The sequence below is a fragment of the Corvus cornix genome, chromosome 6, assembly GCF_000738735.6.
Source record: "Corvus cornix cornix isolate S_Up_H32 chromosome 6, ASM73873v5, whole genome shotgun sequence".
In the NCBI taxonomy this organism is placed as follows: Eukaryota; Metazoa; Chordata; class Aves; order Passeriformes; family Corvidae; genus Corvus; species Corvus cornix.
Window position 1 is genome coordinate 3,634,066 of NC_046336.1, and position 18,551 is coordinate 3,652,616.

Below are 18,551 nucleotides of genomic sequence, written 5' to 3' on the forward strand. Positions count from 1 at the left end.
GAGCTGGGCAGGGGCACAGGTAAAAGGGAGGGTGAGTGAAGCATTTCCCGTCCCCTGGGTCATATAAAGAATTGGTTAAACTTCCTAGAGCGCCCCAAATCTGAGTTGTTGCAGTACAGTGTTTGTTAAGTGTTAGGGGTTGAATAAATCCTCTTGGTTTGGTCCTCCTGACGAGGAGATCTGCACAAGGGGGGAAAGGAAAGGGCAGAAGCAATGCATGGGTGCAATCTGAATCGTGCCTCACAGCACAGAGCTTGTAGACAAGATCTTCCTGCTCTCCCTAAGCGAGGACTTCAGCAGGTATTGGATTTTTCCCAAGCATTAGCCTAACTATGCACAGCCATTCATAACTCTGCTCTGAGGGAGAAGTCTATAAATGCTTTGAGCATCTGAAGAAAGGCCCGCGATTACCCCAGAGCTGCTGTAATTCCTTCTGCAATATTTGTACCGCTGACAGAAGCCACAAATCCTCAATCTGTGCTGTTGTGCTGGTCCAGTGCCTCGTGGTACCCAAACTGGTGATTAATGGTGCCGAGGTGATCAGCAACACAGCACAGAGGAAGGAAACCTTCAATTGCTGTCATCCTGTGCCCCCCTGGGAGAGCAGCGGGGCAGGACGGCCAGGAGGAGCTTTTACGAAGGATTTCTTTGAAGTTTTCTGTGAATGGCTGCAGACAAAGGGGAGGATGTGCCAGTCAGCCATGGGCTGCAGAGTGGGATGGCAGACTGGGAGGAAGCTGATGTCTGGGAGTGGAGACTGAACGGTTTCTTACTGATGGTTGACAATCCCACGTAAATGTGATTACATTTGATTTTGCTGCAGTAATGGCTGTGGATGGAGCCTGGAGGAGCAATAAACCCCCCGTCACTTGGGAGCCAGGCAGGGATGGGGCTGCTGTGATGCATTTGCCTAATGGCAGCAAATGGGGCACTGGCCTTCCCTGGCAGCTGCTGGAATTCCCTTCACTTCCCTGAGCCTTTGGGGCTGTTTGTGGTGCCCTTGGGGATGATGGATCCTCCAAGGGAATAGGGCACAGACTGCATTCACAGCCCAGGCTCCCTGCCCAGACCACGGCGAGCCATTAAGGAGCTTTTCTCCTTGAAGGCTGGGAAGTGCCAGCAGTGGATGTGGATGTTGAAGCCCTGACTTTTGAGAGCCAGATTAATAATTTCTTTCTTGTTTTGTTCACCCCCCCCGTGTGAAGTTCACAATCAGTTCTCTTGCTGGGCCATGCCTCAGCAAAAACTCTCATTCCAAAACCCTCAAAAAGGGAAGTCAGATTGAAATTTTGGGACTGAGCTGCAATTTCTCTAGATATGCTGCAATTCTCTTCCATTTTTGTCAGACTATTGAGTTCTGCTTTTCCAAAAAGCCTATTTATGACATAAAGCTGGTATTTAAAGTGCATTTGGCAAGCCTAAGGATGCTGCATTCATTGTTATTTCAGAGCCAGCAGATGAGAGGAGATGCCTCTCCATTAACAAGGGAGTGGGACAGTTTGCCATTTGGGGCTTGCTTAAACTGATCAGTGATGGGGGATTATGAGCAAGATTTGCCCAAAGGCTGAGGATTTCATTGGAACACTTACAAATTATATTAAAGTGAGACCTCCAACAATGCCCTCAATGAAATTTAATTTTTCTTAACTAAGGACCTGTGATGCATTTCATCCCAGAGATCCACTGGCTGCCAAGGAGCTGATTTCTACAGCCTGGACAGGAGATCAAGTCCCTGACTTAGACCAGCATGGCTCTGCCTGTGGGCTCTGGTCACATAAACTGGGAGTTTTCCTCTGTACTGCTCTGCTGATGTGACTTTGCTTGCAAACATCTCTGGATGCTGAAAATCCAGCCCTTCCTTTTCTTTAACAGCAGTCAGCTTGGACAGGCATGAAAGCATTCCTGTGTTCCACTGAGCAAGCTGCAGCAAAGATGTGTCTGCAACAGGCGGTCGTGGTGTGGTTATTGTCAGGATGGGGCTTCTGGTGGGAAGGTGTGCAAGGTGCTGATGAGAAGGGCAGGGAGGAAGGGAGCCATGGAAAAGCAGGAGGAGGTTGCTTGCATCTCCATCCTCTCGGGCCAGCTTTATTTTCCATCACTTTCACAAAGTGCTCGTAACAAAATTAAGGAAATTGTATCTTGGCTAATCAAAGGAAGGAAAGAGGGATGTGCAGGCTGAGCGATCTCCCAGGATTGTGTAGAAGGCTGATGTCAGATGGCAGCCAAGTTCAGTATTTTTAGCATTTGTTTTTTTCTGTTTTATCATGTTCTGTTGTTGGGGGTTTTTTTGTCTCTTTTATTGTTGTTGTTTTGTTTTTTTTGTTTTTAATCATCCCCAAAGGAGACAGGAGAGGTCTGACGAGTCATTTGAAGGCTCCCTGAGAGCTCTGCAGGAGCAGCTCCAGCAGAGCAGGTGCAGCCTTGGCTGCAGGTGTTGGGGTGGAAGCTCCCACCCCAGATGGCAGCTGATTGTTCCCTTCTCTCTTGGCTCCTGATCTCACCTGAGCCAGCTGGAGAAGCTGATGTCACCTGGCAGTGACAGCCACCACGGTCCTGTGTCACTCGGGGGTGGCTGAGCATTGCTGCTGTACAGCAACAGAGAGCTGGGAGCAGCTTCTAAGGTAAATTCTTGTCCCAGAAATTTGTGTGTCATTCCCCCCCACTATTTTAAAATGTAATTCCTTTGGAAATAATTCCATTCCCAAAGAAAGGAGGCTGGCTCCTCATTTAAAGCTGAGGTTGCCCCTAATAATCCTTTCTCCAGTAAGATTTGAAGTGTTTTGAGAATATTAAAAACATAAAATTTGTCTTTTTAGAGAAGGAACCTCTTTTCCTCTTGCCATTTTGCACTGAAATCCCTCTAAAATGATTGAAATGCCTCCCTCAGAGTGCTATTTCATCTTTGCTTCTCTTTTGTGCCTCCTTCTTATTTATGGAAGCAGCTTTGCTTCTTCAATAAACAAGAGCTACATTTTTTCCTGATTTCATCAGGCTGCCAGCATGAGCTGCTCAGGACTCAGCTCTGACTTGCTGCAGACTCCACCAGAAACAGTAATCAAGTCAAAGGGATGAGGTGTAGATCTAATGGTAGTGTGGGCACAGGCGTCTGGGAAGAAATTTGCTATCAAATATTAAAAAAATTGAAATACGCCAAACTAGCTGGGATTAACGTGAAATGACAGGAAGGATTTTTGACAAATACAGATATTTTTTAGCTATGTCTCCCCAAATCCAGCTCTGATTTTCAGACGGCAATGTACCTTCAAGCTCAGAAGTAAGGCCAACCTGAAAGCCACTGGAATAACTCCTGGCATTGTAACAATCATCCCTGGAAGTGTCCAAGGCCAGGATGAAGGAGTTTGGAGCAACCTGGGGTAGTGGAAGGTGTTCCTGCCCATGGCAGGGGTGGAACTGGGTGAGCTTTAAGGTCCCTTCCAAACCAGTTCATTTTAGGACTCCATGCACTCCTGCCAGGACTGAGCCCTGATGCTCAGGTGCAGATGAACTCTAGTCCCTTTACCTGGAATTTACCTGCGGTTCATCCCCATTTGACACCTAAACCCAGCAGAAAACACTGGGGGCATGTGGGAAAATCTTAGGCCGCCAGAATTTAAGGGTTTTTTTCTGCATTTCTCTCTGCTCTAAGGAGGCAGCAAAATCCAGCAGCCTGTGTCACTCTTCACTCTACCTCGTTGCCCAAGTGGGAATTTTTACCAGCATAGAGCAGAAATCCCCACCTTTGCCCTGTAGAAACCAGGGAGCACCTAAGAGCTCTTTCCACATGAAATGTCCTGGCTGAGTACTTTGGCCAGGAAAGGATCTGTTGGGTCACTCATAAACAGGAGCTGTGATTCCCTTTGAATTACCTCATGAGTTTTACAAGGTCGAGAAACACCAAACCCACAATTTTTTTATATTACCTAACAGACTTTTCTTCCCCCTCCTTTCTAACACTGATGTGTCACATCAGCTTGTCTGTTGGCAGCCCTTCCCAGGTACAGAGCCAGATCAGCAGAACTCCATTTACTTCAGTGGAAGGGTGCCAGGTGATGCAGCGAGGACCTGGCTCTCTCATCTGAACTGTAGCTATCATGCTTAGCTAAGCTTGTTGGCAACTTTTGCCTGAAGATTTTGTGAGAATCGGTTTTCTCACACGATTCGGGTATTTCTTGTTCCAGGATGGTCTGGAAATACCCCACAGCAGATGTTCTGGTGGCTCATGTTACACTTGCATTCCAAGTCTGGCCTGACCTTGAAAGAGCCAAACATAAAATGATAAAATCACAGAATGGTTTGGGATGGAAGGGACCTTAAAGACCATCTCATTCCACCTGTCCCAGGTGGGCAGGGACACCTTCTACTATCCCAGGTTGTTCAGAGCTCAGTCCAACCTGGCCTTGGACACTTCCAGGGATGGGGTATCTGCCATCTCTCTGGATAACATCAACAGGGTTGACCACCAGCTTTAACAGCAACAAAATGTACTCAAATGTTTCTCTGCCCTAATTCCCCATCTCTTTCATGTGACATTAACTCCTGAATCCTGCTGCTCTGGTTTATATCCCACTCCCACCATGGATGGTGGTCCTGAGGTAGCAGAGCTCCCCTGTCCTTCTTCCCCCTCCACTCCATGTAATGCTTTCCTGTGCTTAGTGATATCCCACATGGAAATCCTTGTTAGCCTTGCTAATTGCTGTTCTACTATTTAAAATCAGTTTATCTTTTTTTTTTCTAGCCAGCCAGGACAGGCATTTATCCGTGGGGCTGCCTAATTTCCATCATGTGGGCTGTGGGATTGCAGTGCAAGGTTCAGCCTGGTCAGGCTTGCTGGTGCTCTGAGTTCTGCAATCACAAGTGAAAAACCAGCAGTTTGATCCTGGATTTTTAATGTGTGTGCCATGAAACACATGAGGGGTGTTCCAAGCAAGGCCTCTTCAGAACAGTCATCATTTGGGATTTGGAAAGTGGTGCTGGCTGTGGGAAGGGTCTCCTTGTGCAGATGTAATGTAAAGCACGTGTACATTCGGGTCTGCTCGTGTTTAACAATGTGTTGGCCGATAATGAAAAACACACATGTCCAGCACACAGTCATGGTTAACTGCTAAAGCTGCAAGGCCTTGTTTGTTCTCTATGCACAATTACCATTTTATAAGATTTAAAGCTTTGTTTTCCTTCTTTTTCCTTTTTCTTTCTTTTTTTTCTTTTTTTTTTTTTTTTAACCTGTACTAGCAGAAAGCTCAGCTATTCCAGAAAAATCTGTTCTTTTAATGCTCAGGTGTCTCACAGCACTTATGGATCAACTTTCCATGGTTTTATAGGGGTTGTTATCACTCCCCTGTATAACATCTGTAGCATGTAAATGGGACAGACTATCTGGTATGACAGTATGGTGATAAAATATTTACTTTTAATGTAGTGTGTTTGCTATTAGATATCAAAACATTTTATTTAAAAAAAAGCAACAAACTTCTACTTTGAGTATAGAGAAACCAGCCAGAAAGTTTAAATTATTTATGCCAAATCCATTACCAGCTCAGTGGCAGAATCAGAAACTGATGCTAGTTTTATTATGTTTGCCAACCCTGTGCAATGCTCAGAATATTTCAGTTAATGAAACATAAACCAATAAATAATAAACCATTAGTGAGTCCTAGGCCTGCCTTGGGATTTCAGGGGGAAGAGAATCAGGCTGGTATTGTGAGCTGTAGCAGCTGCTTCAGAAACATGTGCTGTCCTTGAATACCTGCTGAAGTTTGGTGTCCCATCCTTGCCACTGAAGCACAATTTATTTATCCATGAAATGCCATTTGCAACTAGTGCCTCAAACAGTTGTGCTCCTAAATTATTGCATTTTTATTCATTTTTGATTGACATGTTCATAACTGTTCTCTAGTTCTTCAGGTAATCTCATGGGTGATCAAATAAATGGTTGAAATCCCCTTTTTCCTAACACCCTGTTATGTCATTCTGCTGAATCTAATCTACATTACGCTTTACTGCTTTTGTATTTGGTCTTTCTTGGGTCATAGAATCATGGAATGGTTTGGTTGGAAGGGACTTTAAATATCATCCAGTTCCAGCTCCCCTGCCATGGGCAGGGACACCTCCCACTATCCCAGGCTGCTCCAGGCCCCAGTGTCCAGCCTGGCCTTGGGCACTGCCAGGGATCCAGGGGCAGCCCCAGCTGCTCTGGGCACCCTGTGCCAGGGCCTGCCCACCCTCCCAGGGAGCAATTCCTGCCCAATATCCCACCTATCCCTGAGCTCTGGCAGTGTGAATCCCTTCTCCCTTGTGCTGTCACTCCAGGCCCTTGTCCAAAGTCTCTCTTTATCTTTCTTGTCAGCTCCTCCAGGTACTGGAAACCCTCAATTTTGTCACTCTGAAGCCTTTTCTTCTCCAGGCTGAACAATCCCAAATCTCTCAGCCTTGCCTCACAGGAGAAGTTCTCCACCCCTCTGATCAACCTGGTGGCCTCGTCTGGACATGTCTCCTTTCTCTTCCATCCCAGATTTGGGGTGGGTGACAGCCCAGTGCCCACCTGGGTGAGCCTTCCCTGGGCACTGGGGATGCCCTGCAGAGCCACACTGGGGCTGTGCCAGCAGGAAGGGCAGGCAAAGCCTGGCCTGCTCCCATTTACATTTGCCAGCATTGTCCTTCTGCTTCAGCTTTTATGGCCCAAGAAATGCTGTGATCAGGCTTCCCTTGCAGCCTGGCAGTGAGCATGTAGCAGATTTAATCTTTCCATCTGCTCCAGCAGCAGAGCAAATGCATCCATGGCATGCAGGGGCTGTGCCTGAGGACGTGTGCTCCAAGAAATGTGTCTGTGCCTCAGTTAAAAGGCATGATTTCCACTCCTGTCATCCTGAGGTTTCCTTTACATTGTATGCAGCAGCTCTTAGCTCATAATTACAGGTCAGGAGTTATTTAAGGCAGTCCAGCCTGTTTCTTTTTTACCTAAAATAACTTCAAAACGTGCATTTATCCCCTCAGAATGGGTGGGATTGTGTTACAAGTGTAGCCCTGAATAACTCCACTGAAACACACATGAGAGCCATGCAGAGCCACCGTAATCGAAGAATAAAACTCTCTGTAACCTTCCCAGAGCCACCTTCCTCGGGGAGCTGCTGGGAAAGCTCAAGCCTGCTCTTTGCCCATAACTCTCCTAAAAGCCAGGAGAAGATGTTTTGTGGCAGCTTCGTGCAACTGCAGTTGTGAAAGGGCAGCAAATTCTGAATCCTGGTCGCTGTTCTTGCAACAAAACATTTGGTTCACCCCACCCGTGATTGATTTTATTTCCTTAGTAGAAAACCATTCCCTGGGTAATTCCAACCACACGTGAGATTTTTCCATAACAATTTCTGCAAACACCCCTTGAAACACCCACAGTAATTTTCATGCCCGCTTCTGAACTCACAAAATGCCACTTCCATTTGCTTTAACGCTTGGAATTCAATTTATGGCTGGAGCGTGGATCTCACTTTTGCCTTCCCGGCCTGAAAATTCTGCCAGGCTTTTTCCTTGGGCTGCCCTTCAGAGACCACAATGGGAAGGAAGAAAGGGGAAGCAGCTTTTCTGTGCTGCTCTCCTGCTCTTCCTAATTTCCCAGGATGTCCCACCACAACCCTGCGGTGTCCTTATCTTCCACAAAAAAGTTGCTTTCTGGGCTCTGATGTCTTCCCACAGAGAAGGAATTGTGAGGGCTAAGAAAATTAGCTTAGATGGGAGAAATCCACCAGAGCAGGCTCAGTGGGGCTGGGAGAATGTCTCGTGAAGTTGAGGCACTTCTGTACATTGGCTGGACCTTGCTGAGCTTCATGGCCAATTGTCATTGCCTTTCATGAGATGGGTCAGGGACTCCTGGACAAGGGCCTGGAGTGACAGGACAAGGGGGAACAGCTTCACACTGCCAGAGGGCAGGGATAGGTGGGATATTGGGAAGGAATTGTTCCTTGTGAGGGTGGTGAGGCCCTGGCACAGGGTGCCCAGAGCAGCTGGGGCTGCCCCTGGATCCCTGGCAGTGCCCAAGGCCAGGTTGGACATTGGGGCTTGGAGCAGCCTGGGACAGTGGGAGGTGTCCCTGCCCATGGCAGGGGTGGCACTGGATGGGCTTTGAGTCTCTTCCAACCCAAACCATCCCATGATTCTGTCATTCATGTCAGGCTTCCCAAGCAGAGATTTTCCAGCACTGCTGCTCTCCTGGCTCACCAGCAAATCCCAAAGGCAAATGTGAGAGCTGCCTCTCCCCTTTAGGATTTCACACCTTGCTGCAGCGTGGGCAGGGAGGACAAATTGGCCATTTCATGCTGTGCTGCACTACAAAGGCTGCTCAGCCGAGCATCCAGGTGTGCTGGCACGGCCTGGAATGCACCTCTGCTGTGTTGTCAGCCGTGGTGTGCATGTCCTGTGTGTGCTCAGCTCTAGGAACCATGAGATGCAGGAGCCAGAGGAATGGAAAGTTCCCTGAGGTGTCCTGTGAGAGCTGCAGGGCACAGCATTAAAGAAAACCAAACCACCAGCAAATTATTTCTACCTTTGTGCTGTGCAGTCACTTGAAGCTGCTTTTTAAATCTTTCTAATAGAAGGTTGGTTTTTTTCCCTCTAATTAACCTTTTACACCTCTCTTTGGTATGGTCATAGACAGAAGGAAACTTTGGGTAATATTTTTGTTCCTTCAGTTGCAAAGAAGGGCATTAAAAGAAAGAATTGCTTTCTCTTCTTAATGCATTTACGGCATGTAACACAAAATTCGGAAGGGAATAAGGCAAAAATCAATTGTAAAACCTTTTGAAATTATATTTATAATTCCTGAGGGCTAAATAGGCTGGGACTCAGTGGATGTTTCTTTTCTTAGCCAGCAGAAAAGCACCGGAAAGGAAAACCAAACTCTTCAAAACTTTATTTTCATAACAGGGTAGTCTGACAACCATAAGAACCATCTGCTAAAACCAGGCTTTTTTCTTCTTTTTTTTGACAGAAATTAATGTGACACTGGATCTGCTTTTAACAATGCGCAGTTTTAAAAATAAATTTTTCTCCTCAACAAAAGGAGAGTCATGACTCAAGACGACATGTTCCCACAAAACCCCAAGGCTGGACCTTGCTAAATCACAACTCTTTTGGTTTTAAATCACCTCCTTGATGAGGATATAGCATTCTATTGGGCAAGATTTCACAAGAGCTGACCTTGCAGGTGATGTGGTCGGAGGGAAAATATGTACTGAGGCAGGGGAGGTGCCAGGGTGTTGTTATCCCAGGGAGTTTTCCTGTGAATAGCCCCAGTGGACAATTGAAAAATAGGATTTGCAAGAATGAGGATAAATCAGCCCCTCTGTCCACATTTTCCTGCTATAAACTGTGAAGTGCTGGTCTTGCTGGAGTGGCCTGTTTGCCCCTTCTTTCCTGCACTTGGCAAAGAGCACCCAGATTGGGAACATTTTATACTTTTAAGTAATTGGAGGATTCTGCACAGCCAGGTAATCAATGAACTATGTAAATGCCAATACTAAAATGAAATGGTTAATTGAATTTAATTTCCCTGGGCTGCTTCTTCTGCATTCTGCCAGTGTGCTGCCCTAGGACAGACAACCCTTTCAGGAACAAAGAGGGTCTTTGCATCCAGAGGAATTGCATGAAACCCATTAAAATCTCTGGGAGTCTTTCCATGCTATTTAACAGGTTTGGCTCATCCCATTTATGAGCTCTAGGGAAGAGTGTTGCTCTTGGCCCTTCCTGCAGAGGCCCCTCACAGGGGTCTGCATCTCAACCCGCGTGTCTGACTTGGGGGCATGCACCCTTGGAAGGAATTACAGCGCAGGCAAGTGGCCAGAACACTTTTTCTCAGGTGATTTTATACCTCCTGAGAGCCATGTGCTGGGCAGCTCTGATTTATTGCAAAAGGAGTTGGCACCACACATAAAACACCCAATGTTGTGCTAAAACAATTCTCACAACTGCTCTCTCTGAGGCAGTGTTCCTGTTAGCTGGCAGCTCGGGGTAATTCCGATGAAAAATTAGTGTGAATCTGTACATGCTGAAATCCCCCCATGCCCCAGCACAGCCTAGGAACAGCTCTGCAATGTTAAAGTGGCCTGAGAGCAAATCCAGCACCAGCAGAAGTGATTTATCTCAAATCATTGTAGATCTAGAGGTGAAGGAAACCTGCAGCTGTGAGACTTCAGGATCCTCAGTCTGTGGCATTTGTGCCAACGCTTTCCAAGGGATACTCAGCACTATCCAAAGGCTGCCCCTGGAGCTGGTGTCCCTGGGGACAGAGCTGGCCCTGATCCTGATGGGGTGCCAGTGGAGGGTCACAGCTGCAGGGGCTCTGGCATTAGTGCCTCCACTTCACTTGAGGCTTATTGTGCACAACCTTCAAAAGTTTTTGTTCTTTTTGGACTTCAAATTTTTGGTAACGGAGTTCTCCATCTGTCCAAAAGTAATATGAGTGTGATCCTTCCCTCCCCTTGTCTCCTCTGGAGCATCTTTGATGTGTTTGGGCAGGAAAACATCAAATTGAAAGAGCAGCAAGTCCAGTCCTGGTTGTTCTTGTGCTTTCATGTCCTCAGCTGCTTTTTGTGGGCTCTCTGGCACTCCCACACAGTCCCTGCTCTGTTCCCAGTCCCTGCTCTGTTCCCAGTCCCTTTGATAATCCACACCCCCTGCTCACTCTCATTCTGGCTTCCTGTCACTTTTCTTTCCTCGTCCTCCCCATTGTCACTGGATATCCATGACCCAAATCCTTTTCTCCCCAGTCAGGTTTTTAGGGATTTACTGCCTTGCTCATCATTTCCCTTCTCTTCAAATCTGACTTTTTAAAATAACCAATTGCATCAGGATTTTGGCCAAAAAATCTATGATGACCTGGAGCTTTAAGGTTCACATGGACACACTCAGACCTAGATTTTGGTGATTCCCCAGTCCAGGAGTGCTGAACCTTTCCTTTACTCGGAGGGTGCGAGGCCCAGAGAAGCCGTGGCTGCCCCTGGATCCCTGGCAGTGTCCAAGGCCAGGTTGGACGGGGCTTGGAGCAACCTGGGACAGTGCAAGGTGTCCCTGCCCATGGCAGGGGTAGCACTGGATGAGCTTTAAGGTCCCTCCAACCCAAACCATTCCAGGATTCTTTAAACTTAAGGCTTTGCTGTGGTTCACTATAAAGATAGCAGAACCCTGCCAACTTCTGCCTGAGGGACAGACATGCTGGGGGAGAATTAGGAGGTGGATTTCAGGGATTAACTAGCTGCAATGTTAGGTTTTGGGTTGCTCAGGCTTCAAGGTGAGTGGAACTGAGCCCATCTGCAGGTTTCTCACAGCTCCAGACTGTCTTTGCTGTGCACAAATCTCCCAGCAGCACAGAGCAATTCACAGCATGTCTTCAGCTCCCTTCCAGGAGCTCTGCATATTCTAAAATTCTCTGAAAAGCCACTTCCATCCCCACAGCTGCTGCTGTCAGCTCCTTCCAATATATTTTCAGGCTCTACCACTGCAGGTTGTACCCGCTGGCTACCCTTCCAGAAAGGATGAGCTCTAATTGTTCCAGTTCTTATGAGTCGCTCTCTCAAAAGGCTGAGCCACAACTTCTCCAGTTGCTGCATCCTTGAGCTCCCCACAGCCATCAGGTATGCAAAGTGCATTTCCTCCTGCCAGAGGCCTGGAAATTCCTGTGCACCTGTTAGGATCTGGCTCTGGTGCAGCTTTCATAGTGTTTCATGTAAGATCAGAGCTTTTCTACCCTGTGATATAATTCTGCCTGAATTAGGAAGCTTAGTTCTCAGCTTTTTGTTATACAAAATTGGAGTTGGTGACATTTCATGCTTTGAAAAGCTGCTGTGAAGAAGCTAAGATATTATTAGTGTTATTTGAAAAGTATTTAAACTGCCTCTGCTCCATTTTCCTCCCAGACTGTTGGGATGAGAACATCTGGCATCAGTGTTTTCTCTAATCTGGAATACCCAAGGTCCTGCCTGGAGGAGAGATGACCAGTGGAGGACAGAGTCCTCTCCAGGCTTTCTTGTCTGGGAAAATCAAACTGTTCTTGGCCTGTTTTGAGGTGGGATTATCAAAAAGCACAGTTGCAGGTAGCATCATTATTAAGGAAGCATTAAACTGTACCCTCTGCCTGTAGCATGGAGACATCTGCACTGCAGCTCCATTATGTCTGGATTCATCCATATGGATCTCCCCTAGCCTGAATCCTTTGGCAGATTTGACACATTTTATCAGTTATTTTTTATTTCCATATTCATCTGATGATGAGTACATTGTACCCTGGTGCTTCATTTATGCTTTTCTATTCCTGTGCAAAAATCCCACGGTTCTTGAGAATTAACCATATTTTTAAACCCACCTCTACCTCCTTTTTTTATCCAAAACCTAATGATCTTCAGAGGAGCAATTTTAGCTTTAACTTAGTGTCTTAGGCTACAGAACCCTTTGGTAGCATTTTTTACCAATATAATATTTCTGCTTTACTGGCCTTTCTGTTGATTTTTAACATTGTTTTCTGGTATGACACTTTCCTGAGTACCAGTTTATGGCACACCTGAGTTGAACTGTTCTTTAATGAAGGCTTTCATTCCTCTCTACAAGGTTTTGTGAACAGGCTCTCAGTGTACAGTTCCCTTCTCTACCACTCTGAATTGCCTTTGCTGGATTCTCATTCACTTCTGCTCATTTGGCTGCAAATACTTGGGAAAATGGTTGCATTTCTTTCAGCACTTGCAGTTCTTTCCCTCAAAATGACCATGAAGCCTCTGAAGTCCATGTTTGATGTTCAGAAAGAAGGGAGGAAAGTTTCCATGTTAAGCAAGTTATTGGCAGCACCAGGCATCCTTCACCTATGGAAAGCACAGAGAAACATGACGGAAGCTAAAGGATGGGAAACCCCACTTGTAACTCTTTTAAATGCCTGGAAAAATGACTGACTTGCTCACTTCTTGGCTTGCCAGGGTTCTTGCATCTGAAGAAGAGCACAAATGACATGTGAGCACAGCTTTTGTTTGCTGGAGAGTTTATTTTTGTCTACATTTTATGCAAAGCACTGTGGTCTCAGCCAGCCCGTTGCTCAACGCTGACTCTGGTTCTCAGCAGGATAAATCCTTGTTCCTGTGGCCTCTGGGGTGAATTAAAAGCCCTGCCATCTCCTTGGGGTTTGGTTGGGTCTGGCTGAATTCTGCTGTCGCGGTCTCTTCCTGAACTAGGAAATGGCACCGTGTTTTAGGAAAGAGCAATAAAGTGTTGGGGTCAATAAACTGTCAATAGGCTGACAAATGCTGGCCCATGTGTTCAAACAGCCTCAAGTCACACATCCTGACAGGTCTCAAACCAAGCAGTCCAAATCTTCTGCCTAAATTGCTGCTTGTGGCTGAAAAGCCAGGCCAAGCTGCCCGGGCATCTCTGTTATCTTTTCTATTGTCTGGGTCTTGCAACCAATTTGCTGTGTTTTCACTTGTATTTCATTTCACACCTTGCACAGAAAGGTCTCTGTATGTTTCATTTAAGGTGGAATTTACCATTCATTTCCCTGCTGAAATTAATTGAACTGTTTTCCTGAAAAAGCTGTAGCATGCAGAAGCTCTTGCTCTGTAACACATCACAGAGTTCCATGTGCTTTGCTTGAAAAATTGTGACTAAAATACCATGCAAATAATTGAAGGTAGCTCTGTCTGCAGCTCCAGGTTGGGATGGGTTTAAGACTGAAATGCTCATCTCCACTTGTGGCTCCTGTCTGCAATTTGTATTTTTTCTTATTTTTAATATGAAAGCAACATTCTTCTGCTGAGAGGTGGATGCAACTGGAGTTGGTGGCATTACTGGAGTGAAGGCAATATTCTCACCTTTTCTTGTTGATTCAAGCTGCAAGTTTTTTCCACTCTGAAGAACTACCATGAGTTTGGTTTTCCAGCCTTGCTAGGAAACGTTTTGTATCCTTTGAAAATAGGAACATTCTAGTTGCAATTGGCATGGGCTGAGAAAGCCCTTATTAATGAACCATCCCGTTTTTTTTCTGCTGTAACTTCCATGCCCTCAGAGTAGGAGCAGGAGGTGACACTTGTGGGCATCAGGCAGGGTGGGAGCTCAGCTCAGCTCCTCTAATAGATCAGCTCTAATTCAAACCATGTGGCCACAAATGAGGTGATCCCTATGCCTGGTTAGGACAAAACTGAGAGTCAGGAGCTCCAACTAGTTTGTTTATTGATAGGAAGAATTGCTATAAATCTGCTTTGGTGGCTTTTTTTAAAATAAAAAAATAAAGGCAGATTTGTTCCAATAAGAAACACTTCATGCAGCTGAGCCATGAGTAAAAGTAAAAAGGAATAGTGGAATTCGGTGCATGATGTTATTTATAAAAATGGCCTTCACATTTCTGTGGTTTCTTCAACCTGGAAAAGCAAATTTGCCCATGTTTTCATTTCCTAAGAGGAGATAAGAACCCCACTCCCTGGAAAAAGCTCAGTGAAAGGCTCAGCCTTGATGTGTGCTGGCTTATAAAGCACTGCTATATGTAAACCACAGAAATGGAATGTAATTGCAAACTCCTGCTCCATCCTATATATACAGTGCCTAGACAGTCTGGTCAGCTCTGCCCACAGCAGGGATTTGTTCTGAGAGAGCCAAAGCTGTCTGGGTGTCTGGTCACCTCTCTCTGCCCTTGCTGTCCCCCTTCCCCACCTCTTCCTTGTGCCCCTACCTCCTTTCTCATCCTTCCCCTATGGTTAGGGAAGAGCTGATGTCTTCAAAATAGATGAGAGCTGAGTGCAGGCAGGATGATTTGCTCACTTTGCAATACTCAAGAGCATTTTTTCTCAGTCTATCAGAAATCCTGCTGTAAACTGTAAATTGTGGGATGTCAGCATGGCTGGGTGGCAGCCCTGGATCTGTGGGGCAGTGTAAAAGAACCTACCCTGCACCATCCTCCCCACTGACACACACTCCAGCCTTTTCACAGTTCTCCACTCTAAATCCAAGTCCTCCTCACCCCATTCAATATTTGACGGCTGAGTAGCTGGTACAGTCCTTTTTTTGCCCTGGAATTGCCCCGAATGGGATCAATTGCCCCAAATGGGATCAATTGCCTCTTGTTGCTCCAGCCCTGAGCTGGTGTTAGGAAAGGAATTGTTGTCTGCTCAGCTCTCCTGTGTCCCCTCTGGTCACCTCCTCTGACCTTAGATCCCAATCCTTCCATCACTCTTCCTTGTGTGTTTGGAAAGCAAATTATGATGCACTCCCACCAGCACTGGCCCGGGTGCCTAAACTCTCACAGAATCACTTAGGTTGGAAAAGCCCTCTAAGATCACCGAGTCCAGCTGTTCCCCCAGCACTGCCAAGGCCACCAGTAAACCATGTCCCAAGTGCCACATTCACATGGCTTTGGAACACTTCCAGGGATGGTGATGGGCAGTCAGTGTTTAATATTCTTCACTTCACATTGCTCCTCCCATCCAGTGCCATTTGCTTGGGTCTGCATTTCTCAGCCTTCTCATGCAATTATTTGGCTCCTGGTTATCAAGAGAGAAACTCTTTTCTTTTTTGCTTTTTTTTTTTTTTTTTGCCAAGTACAGATTTAACTTTGCTCTTCTTTTGTCTTCGCTCTCAGCTGTCTGACACAGTGATTTGGATGAGCCATGACCTCTGGAGGATTGTGGTCTTCCAAGGAGGTGCCTTGCACCAGCTCAGCTCCAGCCTGTGGCAGTGCCAGACAGGCCAGAGGACAGGGCCACCACTGACCCATTCCTGTGTTAAACCACATCCTCAGGGCTGTGTTTATTTAACTGTGCAAACAGCACCTTGAGCTAAATGTTGGGTACTCTAGGAATGTCTTGCTCCCTGCAGGGGCAGGATTTGGGCATCCTGCAGGAAAAGCACCTGGAGTGGATGGGCAGGGTTCAAAACCATCCACTCTCCCAGGAAAATGGTTTCTGCTGGAGGTTGTGCCCCAATCCCGCTGTCTGGGTTTGCCTCTTCTGGGATTTCTCCAGCAATCCTGTGCTCTCTCCCCACCAGCTCCTGTCCCTGGAGGATCTCCATGGGCTGGGAGCTCCTGCAGCTCCACAGCCTTGGACAGAGTTCCTGCAGGCCATAGGAAAATACCCAGCTTTTAGCTGCTGATGGCTTGAACTGGATTTAAACCGGAGCAGATCTATAAATAAAAGACCCTCCAGTCCATTACCAGCCCTCTGCAGTTCAGGTCTGCCAGACTCACTGCATTTCCAAGGTAGCTATTGAAATAAACTATTTTGTGGACATATACACTTACATTTTCACCTCAGCCATTTAGGATCACATGAGCCTTTAAAAGCTTTCCCAGGCTTCAATCCCCTGAGCTGATTATGCACAAATCTGATTTGGGAGCTGGCTCCCGTTCCTGTTATCATCCTATCCTATTTCAGCCACCCCTTCCATCTCTTCCATAGTTATGGAATCCAGATTTAAGGGGATTTGCCAGAATGTCTATGAAAACCTGTCTTGCTGAATCTGAAACTGATTCCAATAATAATTAATCTTTCCAGCAAGGCTTCTTTTGCAAAAGTTGTGCTTTCATTTTGCCCTGCTACCAGCATACACCCCAGTCACTTTATTCCTTTCCTGCCCTGTTTTATGTGTGTTTTTCTAAGGAATAACTGGATTTTACAACACAAGAGCAAGCAGGGCTAGCTGTATTTCAGTGAAAGAGACAAACAGAAGTTAATTTACACTTGGCAAGCACAGAGATAAAGTGGGACTATGAAAATCAGGTACTGAATTTTAGGTTGTCAAGTAATGCACGTTTAATGGCAGAGGTTTTTTTAATGGAAGAAAAATTGCATATATTCCTCATGTTCTCTGCTGGGGCTGTCAAAGTTTGGGGAAAAGTGCTACACAAGCACATTTCCTCCTGAAGAACAAAAGAACTGTATAATCTTTCATTTCATTCTAACTTTTGTTTAAAGCTGCCATAATCCTCACCCCCGCCCAGTCCCTTTAGGATTATTTTTGAGTGGCATTTCTCTCTTCCTTTATTTTGCAGGACTAACTGGAGGCTCACCTGTGCTCTGGTTTTGGGGGCTGCAGACAAGATTCATCAGCTGGTGCTGAGGTCCCAGACACAAGGGTGGGACTGCTGCAGCTGCAGTCCTTCCCTACAGCACCACTGTATAAGGTTGTCTTCTAAAACCTGCACATAAAGGATATAAACCTCTTTTTTTTCTTTCTCTATAAGCCTAGGGAGATTTAAAAGTCATTGGGAAAATGTCCAAAAAAGAAATGAAATGTTTAATAATGCTATTTTTGTCCTGGACTCTGTGAATTCCTCACGTCTTCCCCTCCTCCCCTCTCTTCTGATTTGCACTGTGGGATTAATAAACTGATTCAAGTGCAGATTTGAAGCTGAAAGGTTGCTTCTTTCTTCTGCTGAGGTATATCCCCCTCTCGGCCAAGCTGTGGGCCTGACCTTGAATTCCAGCTTTGCAGCACCCAGGGAATTGGAGGGGGTGATGCTGGGGATGCTGCCTGCCACAAACCCAGCTGGATTCAAAGGGGCACCCCGTGGACCTCTATCCACAGCACCTTGAATTTCTTCTCTGCTAATTCAGCATTGAAGGAAACACTTCAGGAGGGGGGACAGTCCCTGTTTACAGGGACCTGAGACAGACCCGGTCTCTCTGGTTCCCTTTGTCTCAGCATTTGTCTCATTTTTTCCCTGTAGGCCTCCTAACAGCCTTGCCATGGCTGACAGAGAAAGTTCTTTCCTTCATTCATTTCTTCTCATCTGGAACAATTTTTTAGCTTTCCTGCTTCACTGGTTCATACATTTCCAAATTACGCCTGTTTTCTCCCTTGTGCCTGTTAAATTCCCTCCCTTCCTCGGAGTATTAATTAAAAATATTAAAATTTAAAACCTGATTTGTGATAATCTTTCAAAATCAGTGAGGGCTTTTGGGGTTCTCTGAATGATCATGTGTCAGAGACAGAAAAAATCTGCAGTTTGATGCTGAGAGTTGCCCTGGCTGCTTTGCACTTGGGTGACTCCAGCCTGAGGCTCTCCTTAGGCCTTTGCTCTTTTTAGGCTGGTTGAGAAGGAAATGCAACAATTCCTTCAGTCCATTCTTCAGCAGGATTGAGGGCATATAAGCTATTATAAACTAGCAGTACTTGTACTTCATATTCTGCTTAAAACTAATTTGAGCTAGAATAAGACTTAAGTCTCCTGATTAAAGCTTAATGAAACATGAGAAATTACAGAGTTAGGAGAATGGAAATGAGCCTCTTGTCTTTGTGAATGCAGATGATCTGGAGTGTACTTTATAAAATCTTTCCATTACACTACTTTAACTGATGCATCTTCCAACATGTTTAGAGGTAACTTTCTTGTCTGGCATTGTCACCACCTGGATAATTAGTTATTGGGGAGAGAAATAAAGGTATTTTGTTTTTGGAGTAAAAGCATCATCCTTAAGTAATGCAGATACTTTTTGCCAAACTTATTCCAAATTGCCTTAGGAGCTGAAACTTCCTCTTTGAACATTGTTAGGAAATGAATTAACTCTCAGAGATGCAAGCAGAGGTATAAAACATGG